This window comes from Pelobates fuscus, chromosome 12 (genome assembly GCF_036172605.1).
Source record: "Pelobates fuscus isolate aPelFus1 chromosome 12, aPelFus1.pri, whole genome shotgun sequence".
NCBI classification, from domain to species: domain Eukaryota; kingdom Metazoa; phylum Chordata; class Amphibia; order Anura; family Pelobatidae; genus Pelobates; species Pelobates fuscus.
Genome location: NC_086328.1, coordinates 73333053 through 73352789, shown reverse-complemented (window position 1 = coordinate 73352789; position 19737 = coordinate 73333053). Strand labels below are relative to the sequence as shown.

Below are 19737 nucleotides of genomic sequence, written 5' to 3'. Positions count from 1 at the left end.
GAAATATTTGTTGGTTTCAGATCAATTTATCGTTTTAAATTTTTTTTAAACATTTTTTTTAGTTTATATACGTGCATTTACATGTGCATTTCTTTGTTTATATTTGTTATTTTCCATACCTTTCTAGCTTTTTTTTTTTTTTGTATTTATATGCTGTGTAGACTCCTGAATAGGTTTATTTAACCTTCCAGACAAATATCACCAAAAACATTCAGCTATACCTATAGTTCTTGTTTATTGTCCATAGAATTCACACTCGCCATAGTACGGAATCTCTTGGCGCTGTATAAATGGCAATAATAATAATAATATTAATAATAGCATTGACTCACTATCAGTTACACACTTATCACAGCATTCATACATTACATAAAGTATTCCCAAATATCATTCACAGTCTGATACCAGTATTCACAAACTAGTCAAAAGAAAAACTTAAGAGCCAGTTTCTTTTTTGTGACTTTGTGACATTTGAAAAAAATAAAATAAAACAATATCATGTCCATGTAGTCAACATTTTTGTGGGCAAGTGTATGCATATAAATGTGTGTAGTCAAATTACATTGCATATGTTTTTTTTTTTAAATCTGGCTCCTCTAACCCAGTGAGCCCATCTGCAGGCTGTTGTTCGTCAGAATATTTGTGCGAAAATATATACGAAAACATATTTTAAATCGGATAGTGTAATCTACTTTTTGATCAGAACGTTAAATCTTTTGGGACTCTTCTTTTGTTTAATTTTCCCAAAAGTTCTCAGGCACAAAGTTGCACCTAAGCACACAACAGTATAAGTGAAACAATAGAGAGGATCTGCTACGTAGTCCTAAAAATTAGACGTTCAGCTCGACTATTTACTTACTAAACACTGTACAATTGCCATTCAAATGGACTGGAACATCCCAAAGATATCCATTGGATTTTATGAGATTAAACACACAACACTATGTACTCTCTGTGGACACAGGGATTTTAAACAAATACACCTTGATTAATTTGGGATGAGACCTGGAACTTATGAACTCGTCTTGAGAAATAAACTCTTGTCAAATTATAACATTTGCAAAATAAGTGTAAAAAAATGTAGAATGATCTTAATTTATAAGAACAAAAGTAAAGGACTGGAAGCGTAAGGAATACACTCGTATAGGGGTTAACCCTTAGAAAACTACAAAGGTAGTAGAAGGAAAAAAGGAAAAATGAGTGCCATAGAGCAATTAAAATATAACCTTTAATAGTAGAGTTAAAAGACAGTAAGTAGGTACCCACGAATAAATTATATTCAAAATAATTATATATACAAGGCTATGAAATAAATGTGAATGCATACACAAAAAAAGCCTAATATGTGGATCTACCTAATAGGTAAAAGTACTGTGTAACAAACAGATACCTATAAATCTGGCAACAGTGTAAAGAGCTATTAGTAACAAGTGTCAATATAGGGAGACTGGAGCAACTTCCACTAGATCTATAGCTGGAAATAGGTCTTCTAGATAGTTAAAGGAACACTATAGTCACCTAAATAACTTTAGCTAAATAAAGCAGTTTTAGTGTATAGACCATTCCCCTGCAATTTCACTGCTCAATTCACTGTCATTTAGGAGTTAAATCACTTTGTTTCTGTTTATGCAGCCCTAGCCACACCTCCCCTGGCTATGATTGCATGGGCATGTTCTATACACCAAAACTGCTTCATTAAGCTAAAGTTGTTCAGGTGACTATAGTGTCCCTTTAAGCCTCAGAGTTGATAGGATACATCTCAACCTAATAATCGTAAGTGAGGAGGTCCTGTTCAAAAGTTTTAAATGTCCTCCACTTGATACTATATGCAAAAAAGCAGTTTTGAAATTATACTATACAAGCATATATATGTATAGTGTGGATTAATGCCTTAGTTTTAGTTGCATATAAAGCTGCACAACACTAGTCAGTATAACATCTTTTGTGCTAAGTTGTAATAAAATAAGCACTACACGATGTATATAAATTGTGCAGAAAGAGGTATAGCTGCACAATCAATTTTACACATATAAAGTGCTTCCTAATGATAGAAGAGGCATTGCAATGTATACAGGTAGTGCAGACAAAATATATATAACTGCACAAAAACGAAAAAAAGCCCCAGTATATATAACGGCATAAAATAGTGTGCCAATATTCAAGGTGCTGGGGATAATGTCACAGCCCCATACTTCGGCTAATAAATAGATAGATCCTTGCTACTAATACTTGGAGGCAATCATAAAAAGATCTAAATGTTGATGATCAAAATGCGGCTAAAGTCGCCATGAAATGATATTGTCTTGTGGCTAACCCCCACAACAGGGGGAACTAAGCCAAAAAATGACCGCCCTCCCAGATAATAGCAGGACTATTCCTCGTGATCCAAAGAGTAATAATATAATGAGCTGTGGGCGAAATGCGTATCAAGTGGAGGACACTGAAAACTTTTGAACAGGACCTCCTCACTTACAATTATCAGGTTGAGATTTATCCTATCAACTCTGAGGCTTAACTATCTAGCAGACCTATTTCCAGGTCTAGTGGAAGTTGCTACAGTCTACCTATATTGACACTTTATACTAATAGCTTTACACTGTTGCCAGATTTATAGGTATCTGTTTGTTACACAGTACTTTTACCTATTAGGTAGATCCACATATTAGGCTTTCTTTTGTGAATATAGTGTTCACATTTATTTCATAGCCTTGTGTATTATTATTTTGAATATAATTTATTCGTGGGTACAATAAACATTATTAATATTATCAGCAGCAAGAGTAGCTTAGGAGCCAAATACAGAATGTTAACCCCTTAAGATTCAAGGAAATTGTACACGTTCTGATCAAAACAAAACCAAGAATGTGAGGTATATGTCTGGTCAACCATAAATGACCTCTTTCATATTAAGTATATCCACACTTATACTGTTTTCCCCAGAAAATAAGCCATCCTCCGAAAATAATCCCTAGCTTATTTTCAGGGGAAGCTCGTAATATACGCCCTACCCTGAAAATAAGCCCTAGTTGAGATCATTGCTAGTTCACTAATCTATGCTCAGTAAATTTTCCCTGAACATAGATTCATGGGATCCCATGTGCTAATGAACTGGTCTATGTTCAGGGAATGGAACGATTCGTAAGAATGGAACCCGGTCGGTAAGTGAGAACCAAATGTAGTATATAAAAAAAAAAGACACCCCCTGAAAATAAGCCCTAGTGCATTTTTTTTTTCTTATTATTATTTCTTAAAAATCTTATTTTTGGGGAAAAACGGTATATAATTGTGTTTAAAAGAAACAGGGCTTTTATTTCACAATAATAATAAAATTAAAATAAAACTCTATATATATATATTTGTGGTCGGTTAATATCGTATAGTGAAATACCGTGTGATTGGAATTAAGTCGGTGTGGTGTGCCGGAACCGACGTAGAGGGTAGGCCTGAAAAAGAGGGCCCCCCTGAATGAATTGTATGAGAGGGAGAGGTGGGTGGGGTGAACAGCGTGCGTACGGCAGGTAGGAAGGGGGGGGAGTAGCGTTTATATGGAACGCTTAACTCCTCCCACAAATACAGGCCTTACGGCCTTAAAACTTGTGGTCGGTTAATATCGTATAGTGAAATACCTTGTGATTGGAATTAAGTCGGTGTGGTGTGCCGGAACCGACGTAGAGGGTAGGCCTGAAAAAGAGGGCAAAAGGAAATGCCAGAAAAACACACTTATAGCACTATATAAAACCGTTGTCTTACTACTCATGCGTTGGGAATGTTCCTGTATAATATAGCTGATTCCTAGTGCCTCTAATTGTTTGTTCCGGCGTACAGCTACTGGATGTCGTGCTTATAGAATGGAAGTGAAAAATAGGAGCCGGTGGTCCTACTTACTCTAATGACAGGAGTGTGAATGTAGAATCGTATTTAGAAGTAGTTAGGGAATGATTAGTAGGTCAAGTGTCTTGATTGTCTGGTTCGAATGTTGACGTGACGCGGTGTAGTGTTTGTACCTTCTTAAATTTTCCTTGGGGAGACTTGACTTACCAGTCTGGTTCGTTGTGATCGTGGAGTTGTAGGGTTCCCGAACCCTTGTATGGTTGCAGGCACATAGATTTAAGACCTGGTTGTGTGGCGCGAATGCTGTTTAGGGAGTCTGATACTGCCCGGTATTCCCATCTGTGTACGTACGTACTGTAGAGCGATAAACTAATTATCTTTTGATATCTTGTGTAAAACGGGGTATGGTTTGAAAGGCTTGTCAGAAACGTGTATGTCAGTTCGGAATAGTGCGACCGTGTGCGTATGAAGGTTTGAATAAAAGGTGGCAAAAATGTAGAAAAGACTACAGGGTGATCAGTATGCCTGTGGAAGTCATGCTCCACTGATTCTTGGAAGAATGTCACGATTCTGTTATATGTATCGTAGAGCAAACAAATAATGTTCTAGATAATAGCTTGTGGCGAGCCCCAACAGCCGAGTGACCGGAAGGGGATGCTAAAATGCGGATTATGCTTGAGAGAAGTGAGTTGGGTGAGGTACAAGACCGAGCGACTCTTGGTTAGTCGGCCCTAATAGATCCGAAAATGCTACAATCCCTCGTCCGACGTTGCCTTTGTAGGACATCCTGAAAAAGAACATAACAACAATGAACTCAAATAACAACAACACGGTTAAGTACAATAGAACTGGCTGGCTAACTAGTGCCGAAGCAAAAAACTCACTACCCCGTGACAGGTGAGGCCCTGCTAGTAGCCAAGCGGCTGGCGAGAGGCTCTACCTATGATTTGGGCGTGGGGCTCGAGCCACTAGCGTGGTGGCGGGGAGGTGGCCTCTCGGTGACAGTAAAGATCCAAAAACGTGTGGCCGTGTCATGTGAGGCCCTAACTATAAACCCGATAGGTGGGTGAATGCGAGGCACTAACTATGATTTGGGCCGAGGGGCGAAATCTCCGTGTTGAGATTGGGGAGTTCGCCTCGCGGGACCAGCTACGTTGTACAGCTGAGGCCAGCTCCTAACCCTAGATAGCCAGTTCTCTGACCCTAGACGGGGGCTTGATAAGGGGGTAACGGAACGTGTTTGGTAACCCAAGTTGTGGTTAATGATAGGTACCCAGAGATTCCCAGACAGACAGAGGAAACGAAGGGAGAGGAAGGAGGAAGAAAAAAAAAAAAAGGAAGAGGAAAGGAACTGAAGTCGAGGGAAGGAAAATAATGTGCCGTACAGTGAAGTACTATGGAGATATAGCTGATAGAACAGTATCGATAGACCCTGAGGGTGCAGAAGATTCTCGTGATGGTTACTAAATAAACCTGACAGGAGATGAAAGAAGGCGTTGTGCCAAGAAAACGTGGCAGCTGACGGAGAGAGGAGGGTGAAATTAGCAAGGTAGTGAGTAACAAAAACGATTGTTACGGGTAGCGAGTGCGAAAGAAGAGTTGTCGAGTGGAGCCGTGGCCTGATGAGGCAAGGCAGGAGACAAGCCCCCGTACCCCAAAACCCAATCGTGTAACAACGTGGCCTAGTGGAGGCAGTTGTCTGGAAACAAAACGAAATTAAACCTGACAAACAGGTGACAATCGTTTGACTAAAGGCCAATTGCGTAACAATTGTAGGAAATGTAAACAAAAACACATTCATACCTGTTAGAAACAGGCGACAATAGCGAACCAGTAATTGTCTACTAATAGCAGATGACAACAACAGTAATTGTGAAACTAACGTAACATTTGAATGTTTCCAATTACACATATAAAAACATTTACCTTAAAGTCTTGCCTGCACAGTATAACTTACAGAGTAGTCCTCCCAACGAGGGTATTACATAAATTACTACCCTAGCCAAAGCTGGGAGTGATAGGACAGGCAGTCCAATAACAGTGAAAGAATGGTTATCCACGTGGTGAAGCGGCTGAATAATAGATAACCTTAGTTATAACATTAATATTTGCGAACTTACGTAATCGTAATTGAGACAGGCAATTGTACTGTCAGCTGATCAGTCTGAGTCAACCGTGATTTAAACGGAATTACCTACAACGTAAGACCACAATAAATAAAAGAAACATTTGAAGACCTGTTTAAACCATGTTATTAATGTATCACACCGGTGTTTGGTTGCAGCCAAAACAGTAAAACTGACAGTTACAGAAAATTGCAAATCGCTAAGGAAAATGCTGAAATCCCAATTATACCGACTGAATAAAGGACGCAATGAAATAGGTGCAAATGTGAGAAGAAAAAAAACTATGGAAGTGGTACCTGCAACAAACATAGTTTCGCATAAATATACAGACATAATTGATAATAATTACCAAAAACAAATAGTCTGCTGAAATGTAACCTGATTGCCGGTCTCATATGAATCGTGTTGTCTATGAGTGACAAGCGTTCATGAGTCAGACCGTTTGTGAGCTTGAGCGTATAAAACATAGGTCGTGACTTGCACAGACGTTGTATGGCGGGAATAGCCCGAACGAGGCTATTCCCACTGATTACCTGAACGTTCGTTTGAATGTCGGTACGATACCCCATCACGTAACAACGTGGCCTTGTCGAGGCAGTTGCTTGAAATGTGGACGAAACTTAATTGTACCTGATAGAAATAGGCGACAATAGTGAACTAGTGATTGTCTAATGAAGACAAATGACAGCATGCGACATTAATAGTAATTAGCGGGGAATGTCAAATGGCGGTAACGCCTGAACCTGAGGTAATTTGACGCATGTATAACAAGAGTGGCACAAGCGTCAGTGTAATCTGGGAGATAAAATAATCCAACCTATATAGCGTGTAACTGTAGATTAACTTGACCCCATAAAACAGTACATGCATAGTGTCAGGCATTGAGTAGTATTACATGGGATGCACCAACTGTAGATACCCATAATAAACCTGAAAACAGGACGGCAGGGAAGCTACATATTATACAGAATAAAACAGTAAATACCATAAAACCACTAGACAGCAAATACCATAAACCACTAGACAGCAAATACCATAAAACCATCGGGTGGAGATACCAGCCGAATAAACCAGGTTTTGCACATGAAAAACATGATGGAAAGTAGGAGTGAAAATTTTAGTAATCAATACGTCGTGCATTCTCAACTGAATGCTGCAATTGGTTAACAGCTTGCTCACTATAAACCGTCTGCAATGGTTGATAGATAAGACAATTCAAATTCAGCAGTGAACTTAATATTCAAGTTAAATACATAGCATAGAAAGTGCATGAATTTACTAGATTGACACGTATGTAATATAACCAGATAGTGAAATCGTTAAAGCTGGAAGGTGACGGAATAATAATTAAACTTACAGTACTTTTGAGGGGTACAGGATATTATAAATAACAATGCATACTCTTAAGCCCCGGTGATTCAACTTGCAATATACATCCCTGCACACAATGATTGAAGTTTAGCATCCCTCTGGACCTGTGGAGGGATAAGTACCACCTACCAGTGAACTAGCGTATGAGCGGGTAGGTGGAAGGGAGGAACTGTGTAGTTGCATTTTTTTTTTTATTTTTTTTTTAGCTTGCTAAATATTTACACTAACAAAAGAACCCCTGACAATGCATTGCTGGAGAAATGCTCATCTATCACGTCGATATACTGCCACTGTGTGTGCACAACGTTACTACAGCCATTAAATGGCATCATTAGAAAAGGAATCTCTGGAGTGTATTGTGCTGACAGGCAGGGGGGTTAATAGTATTTGCCTCCCGTACTGGAGTTGCATATGAAGCCGTTTCAGTCCACAAATCTGTTAGTGATAAACGTATCAATAAATCCACACTCACTAACAATGTGAGAAGGGTCTGTGCAGTAATACCTAGCACACAGGCTAGGCATTTTAGCAGTTCAATTAAACACCTGGAATTGTGGGTGAAGATATCGTAGTTTGTACCCATTACACAGTTATACCTGCAGCATATCTCTCTATGCCAGCTACAGTAGATGGCTGTATAAAATTAGAGGAAATAGGTAGCAGTAAAACATGAGACCTCGTTTGGTCAAAGTTTAATGAATCTACCAGTATAAATGAATAAAACAGAAAGCGTGAGAATTAAGCGACCTGTACGTATGTGCGGGAAAAAATGCGAAAATGAAATGTGTTGAACGGCGGGAAATAGCCCGAACGCGGCTATTCCCACCGATTACCTGGTGTTCGCTAGTTTGCATCCTGTGCGTACGAAAGGAGCCGACTGGCGGGAAATCTGCGAGGATGACATGAGCGGACCGGAAGAGCAGCAGGGAAGAGACCCGGAAGTTCGGCTGTCATGAGGCGAGGACCGCAAGTGCTGTTGAGGACCCGGAAGTCGTGCTGACGAAAGGGAGGCGAGCAGGTCAGGTGAACAGCGTGCGTACGGCAGGTAGGAAGGGGGGGGAGTAGCGTTTATATGGAACGCTTAACTCCTCCCACAAATACAGGCCTTACGGCCTTAAAACATATCAAAATAATATTAGGGGTGTAGTCTCAGGTCTTGTGAAAGAAGATAGTGATTTTAATAGTAAAAAAATTACATCTGTAATACGATCTTATTACAGATGTAACTTTTTGCTATTAAAATCACTATCTACACTGAAAAAATTATAAACGCAACACTTTTGTTTTTGCCCCCATTTTTCAGAAGATGAACTCAAAGATCTAAGACTTTTTCTATGTACACAAAATGCCTATTTCTTGTTAGTGAGCACTTCTCGTTTGCCGAGATAATCCATCCACCTCACAGGTGTGGCATATCAAGATGCTGATTAGACAGCATGATTATTGCACAGGTGTGCCATAGGCTGGCCATACTTACGCCTCTATTCACCTGGCCACAATAAAAGGCCACTCTAAAATATGCTGTTTTATCACACAGCACAATACCACAGATGTCGCAAGTTTTGAGAGAGCGTGCAATTGACATGCTGACTGCAGGAATATCCACCAGAGCTGTTGCCAGTGAATTGAATGTTAATTTCTCTACCATAAGTCGTCTCCAAAGGCGTTTCAGAGAATTTAGCAGTACATCCAACCGGCCTTACAACCTCAGACCACGTGTAAACACACCAGCCGAGGACCTCCACATCCAGCATCTTCTCCTCCAAGATCGTCTGAGACCAGTCACTCGGACAGCTGCTGCAATAATCTGTTTGCATAACCAAAGAATTTCTGCACAAACTATCAGAAACCGTCTCAGGGAAGCTCATCTTCATGCTCGTCATCGTCATCGGGGGCTCGACCTGACTGCAGTTCGTCATCGTAACCGACTCGAGTGGGCAAATACTCACATTCGATGGCATCTGGCACTTTGGAGAGGTATTGTCTTCACTGTACAGGGCAGATGGCAGACAGCGTGTATGGAGTCGTGTGAGTGAGCGGTTTGCTGATATCAACATTGTGGATCGAGTGGCCCATGGTGGCGGTGGGGTTATGGTATGGGCAGGCGTATGTTATGGACAATGAACACAGGTGCATTTTATTGAAAGAATTTTGAATGCAAAGAGATACCGTGATGAGATCCTGCGGCCCATTGTTGTGCCATTCATCCACGACCATCACCTCATGTTGCTGCATGATAATGCACGGCCCCATGTTGCAAGGATAAGTACACAATTCCTGGAAGCTAAAAACATCCCAGTTCTTGCATGGCCAGCATACTCACCGGACATGTCACCCATTGAGCATGTTTGGGATGCTCTGGATCGGCGTATACGACAGCATGTTCCAGGTCCTGCCAATATCCAGCAACTTTGCACAGCCATTAAAGAAGAATGGACCAACATTCCACAGGCCACAATAAACAACCTGATCAACTCTATTCGAAGATGTGTTGACCTGTGTGAGGCAAATGGTGGTTACACCAGATACTGACTGGTTTTCGTACCCTCCCAGAACCCCCAATACAGTAAAACTGCACATTTTAGAGTGGCTTTTTATTGTGGCCAGCCTAAGGCACACCTGTGTAATAATCATGCTGTCTAATCAGCATCTTGATATGCCACACCTGTAAGGTGGATGGATTATCTCGGCAAAGGAGAAGTGCTCACTACATAGAAAAAGTCTTAGATCTTTGAGCTCAGCTCATGAAAAATGGGGGCAAAAACAAAAGTGTTGCGTTTATTATTTTGTTCAGTGTACTTTCACAAGACCTGAGAGTGCACCCCTGATATTATTTTGATATATATGTACAACACGGGTAGCACCAAGCTGAATTTATATTAATATATATATATAAAACATAAGTTAATGTGAATAAAATCTAAAAACAATTATGAGAAATTAAGAAATGTTGTTATTTTCTTAGTTCTGCATGGCATTTTAACTGTGAATGTCATAATTCTGTTAACTTTTACTGCAATAAAATACACATTGTTGTATTCAGCGATGCCGCATGAGTACCACAGTACTCCTCATGTACAAGTTTTATGAGTTTTTTGGAAAGTTACAAGGTTAAATATATGGCTTTTCCCTCCTCGGTTTGTACAAATTGAAATTTGCCAGATTGGTTTGCTGGGCCTCTGTTGCATTTGAGACTATATGCCAGCCCAGGAATGAAAATTAACCCCTTCATGGCACACAATTTGCAAAAGTAGACAATCTAGAGTATTCAAAATGGGGTATGTCCAGTCTTTTTTGGTAGTTGCTTAGTCACAAACCCTGGCCAAAGGGTATATTTGTTTTTTGCATTTTTTCGCAAAAGAACTGCTCTTTCACAGATGATATCAGCAGCATTATACGTTTTACTGCTCTAAAATATTCATTTGTGTTTAGTAATGTCTCAAGAGTACAACAGTACTGTGACAGAAGCTTCTATGTCAAAGCCTTTTGGAGAGGCTTGAAGGCCAGCCTCTTACCCACGAACTATGAACCTGGTCCCAGGAGTCCCTGAAAGAGGTGTGCAAACTAGAAGTGTGCAATTAGAAGTGTGCACATTTGCATAATTCTAGTATGCAAATTAGGGAAACCAAATAAGTAGAAATGTATATATTGTTGTTTTTATTTGGATATGTTACTTGCATTATGTAACATTATGCAACGGAATAGGCATAGGGGACAATCCCTGCCTGGAAGAAGGGCTGCATCAGAGTAGGCAGAGGGGACGATCCCTGCCTGGAAGGAGAGCTGCAGCCTGGTCCAGTGGAAGAGCTCTGGAGAGACCCAGGTCAAGCTTCAGCTACTGAGGTTGAAGGTTTTCAAGGTCCCCTGCAAGCAGCTAGGAAGTGGACTGAGCAGAGGTACTCGGTTGGAGTTCTGGAGCTCCGTCACATTGACCATTATCTCCTGTAGGCTTTGGGGGTAATGTCATACTGAGCTAGTAGAGTCTCTTTGGCATGCTTAAAATTGTGTATGTCTGAGTCAGGTACTGCTCAGTAGGCTTCCTCTGCTTGCACAGACCGCTTGCTGCTTAGTATGGCAGCCCAGTTAGCCTTGTCCAGGCCCACCAAATAGCACTGTGTCTAAAATTCCTGCAAATAGTTATCAATATCTTCTTCTAAACGTTTTAACCCCTTAAGGACGAGTGACGGACAAGGTCCGTCACTCAAGGGATTGCCTTAATGACGAGTGACGGACCTCGTCCGTCACGCGCTAAAATTAATCCCAGATCGCTGCAATCGCTGTGATCGTGGGGTTAATGGTGCTCCGGTCTGCCTCTGTATTAGAGGCAGACCGGGAGCACCGGATCCGGCTGCCCCAGCACATGTGCCCGCTCTGACAGCATGTCAGAGCGAGCACATGTGCTCTGTATACTTACCTCCGCCTCCCTGCACTTCCGGGTTCAGTGTGAAGTGCAGGGAGACGGATCAGTGCTGATCCTGCCCCCTGGTGTAAAAAAAAAAAGTAAAATTAAAATCCCACCCCCCTTTACCCATTTTAATAAAAAAATTAACCCCTTCCCTGCCAATTGATCACTGACTACAGTGATCAATTGGCAGGGATTACATTTTACTATGATCTGATTTTTCTTTTAACCCCTGAGGGTTAATTCTTTTTTTTTTAACCCTCAGGGGTTAAATTTATTTTATTAATTAATTTAAATATTTTAAATTGATAAATTTAGCTAGCTGGGGAATTGGGGGATTTAGTGTTAGGCTAACTAGGGGTTAACGTTAAAAACAGTTTTAAAATAAGCTTTAAAAAGTTAAAAAATTAAGTTAAAAAAAAGTTTTAATAATGTTTAAGTAAAAAATAAAAAATAAATAAACCCTTTACCCAGTCCAAATAAAAATTAACCCCTTCCCTGCCAGTCGATCACTGCCTACAGTGATCAAAATACAGATCACAGTATTATACTGTGATCTAATTTTTTTTTTAACCCCTGACGATTAACTTTTATTTATTTTTAACCCTCAGGGGTTAAATGTATTTAATTAACTAATTTAAATATTGTATAATTAAATATTTTGCTAGCTGGGGTGGGTGGGAGTTATGGTAAAATGGGGAATTTACTGTTAGTGCTGCTTACTGCTAGTTAGGGGTTAACGGTAAAAAAAAAAGCTTAGAAAAATGTTAAATCTGTAAAAAAAAGTTTTACGAAAGTTTAGGAAAATTGTAAAAAATTAATAAGCAAAACAAAAGTTTAAAAAATAGTTTTAATGATCCCACGCTAAGGTTCGAAATATGCCTTTTGAAATACCCTGGGATGTCTTCTTTAAGAAATGGTATGGCTTTATGGAGTATTTGGATTATATAGCCTGGTAAAATACTTTAAAATGGGACATGGGCACAGTGTAAAAATTTAAAGTTTGAAAAAAAATGGAATGGCTGTGTCCCAAATGTGCCCGTCCGATGTCCACATATACCTGGCAAATGTACATACGGGGGTATTTTTGTACTCAGCAGACATAGCTGAGCAACATATGAAGTATTATACAGTGGTAGTACACATAAGGTTTGCAAAATATACTGTGCAAACTCACTTTGTGTGTCAAAAAGGCAGAAAAAACGCTTATTACCACTACACCTGGTACAAGCTAGCGGAAAAATGATCCCATGCTAAGGTTCAAAATATGCCTTTTGAAATACCCTGGGATGTCTTCTTTAAGAAATGGTATGGCTTTATGGGGTATTTGGATTATATAGCCTGGTAAAATACTTTAAAATGGGACATGGGCACAGTGTAAAAATTTAAAGTTTGAAAAAAAATGGAATGGCTGTGTCCCAAATGTGCCCGTCCGATGTCCACATATACCTGGCAAAGGTACATACGGGGGTATTTTTGTACTCAGCAGACATAGCTGAGCAACATATGAAGTATTATACAGTGGTAGTACACATAAGGTTTGCAAAATATACTGTGCAAACTCACTTTGTGTGTCAAAAAGTCAGAAAAAACGCTTATTACCACTACACCTGGTACAAGCTAGCGGAAAAATGATCCCACGCTAAGGTTCAAAATATGCCTTTTGAAATACCCTGGGATGTCTTCTTTAAGAAATGGTATGGCTTTATGGGGTATTTGGATTATATAGCCTGGTAAAATACTTTCAAATGGGACATGGGCACAGTGTAAAAATTTAAAGTTTGAAAAAAAATGGAATGGCTGTGTCCCAAATGTGCCCGTCCGATGTCCACATATACCTGGCAAAGGTACATACGGGGGTATTTTTGTACTCAGCAGACATAGCTGAGCAACATATGAAGTATTATACAGTGGTAGTACACATAAGGTTTGCAAAATATACTGTGCAAACTCACTTTGTGTGTCAAAAAGTCAGAAAAAACGCTTATTACCACTACACCTGGTACAAGCTAGCGGAAAAATGATCCCACGCTAAGGTTCAAAATATGCCTTTTGAAATACCCTGGGATGTCTTCTTTAAGAAATGGTATGGCTTTATGGGGTATTTGGATTATATAGCCTGGTAAAATACTTTCAAATGGGACATGGGCACAGCGTAAAAATGTAAAGTTTGAAAAAAATGTAATGGCTGTGTCCCAAATGTGCCCCTCCGATGTCCACATATACCTGGCAAAGGTACATACGGGGGTATTTTTGTACTCAGAAGACATAGCTGAGCAACATATGAAGTATTATACAGTCGTAGCACACATAAGGTTTGCAAAATATACTGTGCAAACTCACTTTGTGTGTCAAAAAGGCAGAAAAAAACGCTTATTACCACTACACCTGGTACAAGCTAGCGGAAAAATTATCCCACGCTAAGGTTCAAAATATGCCTTTTGAAATACCCTGGGGTGTCTACTTTAAGAAATGGTAGGCCTTTGTGGGGTAGTTTGAATTTAAAACCTGCGAAGATGCTTGGAAATTGCACATAGGCCCAGCGTCAAAATTCAAAGTTCTGTAAAAACTGATATGGCTTGGTCTCCTATATGGCACTGTAGCTTCACAAAATAGTGCCAAAGACATTCATTGGGGATGTCTTTTTACTCAGAAGACTTAGCTGAGCATAATTTGGGGGGTTTGAACTTAGTGGCACATATGAAATATACAAAATGGGCAGCAAAAATGCAATCCGTATGTAAAAAAATGCCCCAAATTATTTTTTACCACATACTTTGGCATATGTTGGTGAAAACATGGGGGAATGCTAAGGCACAATATGCACCTTATGATATACCCTGGAGTGTCTACTTTTACAAATGGTAGGCCTTTGTGGGTTTTTTTTTGAACAGTCAAACTGTTATAATATCCCAAATGGAAGCATAGGCTCATTAAATCCGTCTCTCAAAATTCTACTGTGAATACTGAAAAGGACAGGTCTCCTGTATGGCACTGTAGCTACACGAAATAGTGCCATAGACATACAATGGGGGTGTCCTTTTACTCAGAAGACTTAGCTGAGCATAATTCTGGGGGTTTAAACTTAGTGGCACATATGAAATATACAAAATGCCCAGCAAAAATGCAATCCGTATGTAAAAAATGCACAAAATTATTTTTTACCACATACTTTGGCATGTAATGGTAAAACAATGGGGGCATGTTAAGGCACAATATGCACCTTATGAGATACCCTGGAGTGTCTACTTTTACAAATGGTAGGCCTTTGGGGGGGGGTTTTGAACAGTCAAACTGTTATAATACCCCAAATGGAAGCATAGGCTCATTAAATCCGTCTCTCAAAATTCTACTGTGAATACTGAAAAGGACAGGTCTCCTATATGGCACTGTAGCTTCACGAAATAGTGCCAAAGACATACAATGGGGGTACCGTTGTACTCAGCAGAAGTAACTGAACACATAATAAAACTTTGTACAGGAATAGCAAACACCAACTTTACAAAATACACATGAGAAGTTCTTTGTTATAAGTTTGTGTGCGAAAAAAAACCCAAAACACAATTTTACTCCAATATTTAGCAGAGGTTGGCGGTAAAATGGCTACGTAGAAAGTATCAAAAGAACCTTAGGTAAATAGCCTATGGTGTCTACTTTATATAAATATATACTTTTGTGTGGCAATTTTGTTATCTTTTATGGCTATTAAGCTTACAAGCTTACATACCAAATTCTAAAATCGCTCCACATTAAAAGTTTATTTTAATCCTTGTGCTTTGTGACCTGTAACTACCAAAAAAAACTTAAAATCCCAGACACATTATATATTCTGTAAATCAGAACAACTAAATGAATTTATTTTTAATTACTTTCCTTAACCTGCACTAGTTGTGCACACATTATTATTGCAAAAACTGTAAAAAAACACAAAAATTTTCTCTTTTTTTGCATTTTTCTGTATTTTTTTTATAATAAATAAGCATGTATATATATATATATATATATATATGTTACATCAAATTAAAGCCCTTTCTGTCCTTTAAAAAATGGTATATAATATGCGTCGGTGCAATAAATTAGTCAAATGCAAATTGCAGTTGAACGCAAAAGTCAAAAAATGCAAAAAATGCCATTGTCATAAAGTGAAAGACAAGCTTCCGAAGCTCTGTCCTTAAGGGGTTAAATGCTGCGTAATTGAGCTTTTGTTGTCCTCCATTCGTGGATCATTGTGGAGAGGCTGTATCTCCCTGATGCGATCCGGCTTTTGATTCACAAGCTTTCTGTGCCTCTGTGGCTTGAGCTATTATTTGTACAATGATATCCTGTAAGGGATTAGGACACTAGATGCTGAGCCACCATCAAACATCTCTCTGGAACTGGGATTCCTCTGAACTTCCTACCGATGAAGTACTGTATCTGTCCCTCTCCATGAGTTTGTTGATGAGTGCGATTTAAGACTTATTGCTCACAGCTTGCCCTCGAGCTTCCAGTAAGTCTTTTAGCGTAATTTGATTTAGTAGCTCGTACTGCTGGTCCATTCACTGCTTCTCCTTGTTAGGGATATGCATTCAGTTGGGAGAGGTATGCCACCAAATGTTCCTAGAGTGGTACCTCCGCTGTAGTCTCTCCCAGGTCCCGCAGTAAAGTAGTGATTATAACTCTCATATACCCAAACATCAGTCGAGACTTGAGGAAGGTACAAAAACTGGTTTTATTAGGTAAAAGCACACATATTTATACACAGACCCCTAGCATGGGGTCTCTATTCAGAACATACTAAGCCCGCCCACGCGTCTCTGTGTCTGGGAGATAATAATTAATTCTCGGTAAACTAATTATCTCACGGATACAGAGAGTGCAATACAAAAATATACCAAAAACACACCTTAAACAACAACGTATGCCCATGTCATACATCCCCTGAAAGGTTTGATCCGAGCGAACATTCTGGGAAAATAGCACTCGAATCCATAGGATACTGTGGAAACGCCATCCTCTCCCAGCTTTAGCTGACCACTGTAATAAACTTAGCCGAAAAGAGGTTGGCATCGATTGTCAGTCTTTTTTAAAGGGAGGTATATCTCCTTGGAGAAAGAGAGCTCCCTAGTGCTTCAAGGGAGCGATTGTTCGTCCTAAGGAACTGTACTTTCTGTCCAAAAAGCGCCTTTCTGGGACGTTGGGAAGGTAGGTAAAACAGTGACCCAAAATGATTGGGAAAAACAAGGGTAAGTGGATGAACCAGAGTTCCAGAGCGAGTTTAAGTTGGTTCCATTGATAGCGCCTGGACACTCTGCCTCTCTGAGAACTTCTTTGGTGTTAGCAGTGGCGTACGTACCACAGCTGCGACCGGGCCCGGCACTCCAAGGGGCCCGGCCACCCTGCGGCCCCCCACGACCGGGTAGCAGATCCCAGCATACTAAGAGCCCGCGCGGGAGGAAACAGAAAGGAGGAGGGAGTCAGAGTGGGAACTCTGACTCCCATCAGGCTGAGCCACCACTGGACCCACACATGGTAGGAAACATTTTGTGTATTTGTGTCTCTGTATGTGTGTATGTATGTCTGTGTCTGTGTCTCTGTATGTGTATGTATGTCTGTGTCTGGGTCTCTGTATGTGTGTATGTATGTCTGTGTCTCTGTATGTGTGTATGTATGTCTGTGTCTCTGTATGTGTGTGTGTGTCTGTGTCTCTGTATTTGTGTATGTCTGTGTCTGTGTATCTGTGTGTATGTGTATGTGTGTGTGTATCTGTATGTATGTCTGTGTCTCTGTGTGTGGTATCCATATGTATGTCTGTGTCTCTATGTGTGTGTATGTATGTGTGTGTCTGTGTCTCTGTGTGTATGTATGTCTGTGTCTTTCTCTCTGTATGTGTGTGTGTGTGTATCTGTATGTATGTCTGTGTATGTATGTTTGTGTCTGTGTCTCTGTATGTGTGTATGATTGTGTGTCTGTGTCTCTGTGTGTGTGTATGTTTCTGTATGTGTGTATCTGTATGTATGTCTGTGTATGTATGTGTGTCTGTGTCTCTGTATGTGTGTATGTATGTGTGTGTCTCTGTATGAATGTGTCTGCGTGTGTGTCTGTATGTATGTGTCTGCATGTGTGTATGTATGTATGTATGTGTCTGTCGGGGGTGTGTGTATGTGTTTGTGTCTGTATGTATGTGTCGGGGGGAGGGGCCCACAGTCAGGGGGGAGAGGTTCACGGTAGGGGGGGCCCACAGATCAGTTTCGCACCGGGGCCCCATGGAGTGTGTGTACGCCACTGGGTGTTAGGGAACAGGGGCATTGAGGCAGGAGCTTAGTGGATCATAGTATTATAGGAGTGAGTTCTTCAAAACCTCAGAGATGGACAGGGTACATCCTGTCAGTGACAATTACACCATGTAAGAAACGCCAACATCTGGCAAAATTGGTGTGCAAATGGAAAAGGGATAAGGCAGGAATGTCCAACTCTGAGTTAGCTTCTAAGGACAACTCTGAGAGTGACAACTCTGTTAAGTCAGATGAGTTTATCCATGACTCTACTAGATCTAAACCTTCTGAGGAGGATTCCGAACCTTCTATACATGAATCCTGTGACAAATGCTGTGGTCCACAGACGTTTGCCACAAACTCCTGGAGGAGTGTGGAAGCTGGCCTCCTGCCCACCTACTATGGTCCAGGAGGTTCAGAAATTACCCTGCCCAGCAGCTGTTAGTAGCTTTCCCTCAGTGCCCCTGGTTCGGCAATTTCCCTTCTCTGGAATTGAACCAAACACTAGCTTCCTGGTGGCCGTTCGCATGAACAAATCCACGAACAGTCCTCAGTGGTACTTAGCTGCAACAACCACGGAACTAATTTCGGAATGAGGACTTTGTGGTTCCCGGTCATCCCAGCGGTATTTAGCTGCGAATGTTATGGATCTTTTTTTAGCATGAGGTGACCTTGTGGTTCTAGGACATCTTGGTCCGGGGTTTTGAACCACTTTTCAACCTGCCTGGAGAGCACTTTTTGAAAGGAAGGTGCCTGAGAGGAACAAACACTCTCTGAGTGCTCTGGAACTATTTTGGGCTAGGACCACGCGTGCGGCCAGTCAGAACTTCAACACGGTGGCCTTTCCCCTATACTACATGGCTCTAATCGCTATTTGGAGAATTTGGGCACTCAGATCAGAGCTATTTGGGAATGTATTATTTGTGGGGTTATTTTATGTTTTTATGATGTTTTGTGGAATTTTTAGGTTTTATATTTTTATGTTTGTCTTTTTGTTCCTGGGAGATAATTAGCTTATCGGTCTTTAACGCAATTATCTCCCACGCACAAAGATTTATGAGAGGGGCTTGACTTGCATTGAATGGAGACCCAATGCTGGGGGCTGTGTATAAAAGCAGGCAAAAAAAGCAGGCAAAATTGGCCATAATAAACCAGTTCCTTTACACCCTTCATTCAGTCTCAACTAGTTTTTTGGTGTACCAGCTATACAGCTATATTCTCTGCAAGAGAGCTTTAATCACTAGAAGCTGGATCCAGGACCCTGTTCCAGGGTGGGAAGCGATGGCGAGACCGTGGCCACGGCTAGGGCTGGCTAGGGGCTGGAGTGCTGATGGTGTCCCGGCGATAGCTAGAGAGCGTGTTTGGCGGAGGTACCCAGTGTCAGGGTACAAGGCGGTCCGCCACATTATGTAAGTACATTCATGGCCTTGAACAAAGCACAGGCTAATATAAAAAGTACAATACAAAATAAATAGTGGTACCCGAACCACCAACACCTCGGTAAACTTTGAAAACCGTGATACAAAAAATTAACAAACAGAAAAATGGTGTGGTGTAATAATAATTAAAACTCAGTGAGAAACATGAGTGAAAATGCAAATACTTTTCATATATATGGTATAGCAAACCTGCAATCCAGAGACCTAATATCTCTGCCGAAATCCTCTCGAGCTGGAACAAAGCTCTACTTAGTGAATAAAACGCATTCCCCCAGTAACTGGATGACACACAGTTTTAGGAGTACAACTGTTTT

At 40.5% G+C, this 19737-nt stretch overlaps 1 protein-coding gene across 1 annotated transcript in view; it reads left to right on the top strand.

The window, feature by feature from the left end:
- The window catches only part of ZDHHC24 (zinc finger DHHC-type containing 24), a 177988-nt gene that overhangs the window by 132707 nt on the left and 25544 nt on the right, over window positions 1-19737 (top strand). The window lies entirely within an intron of this gene.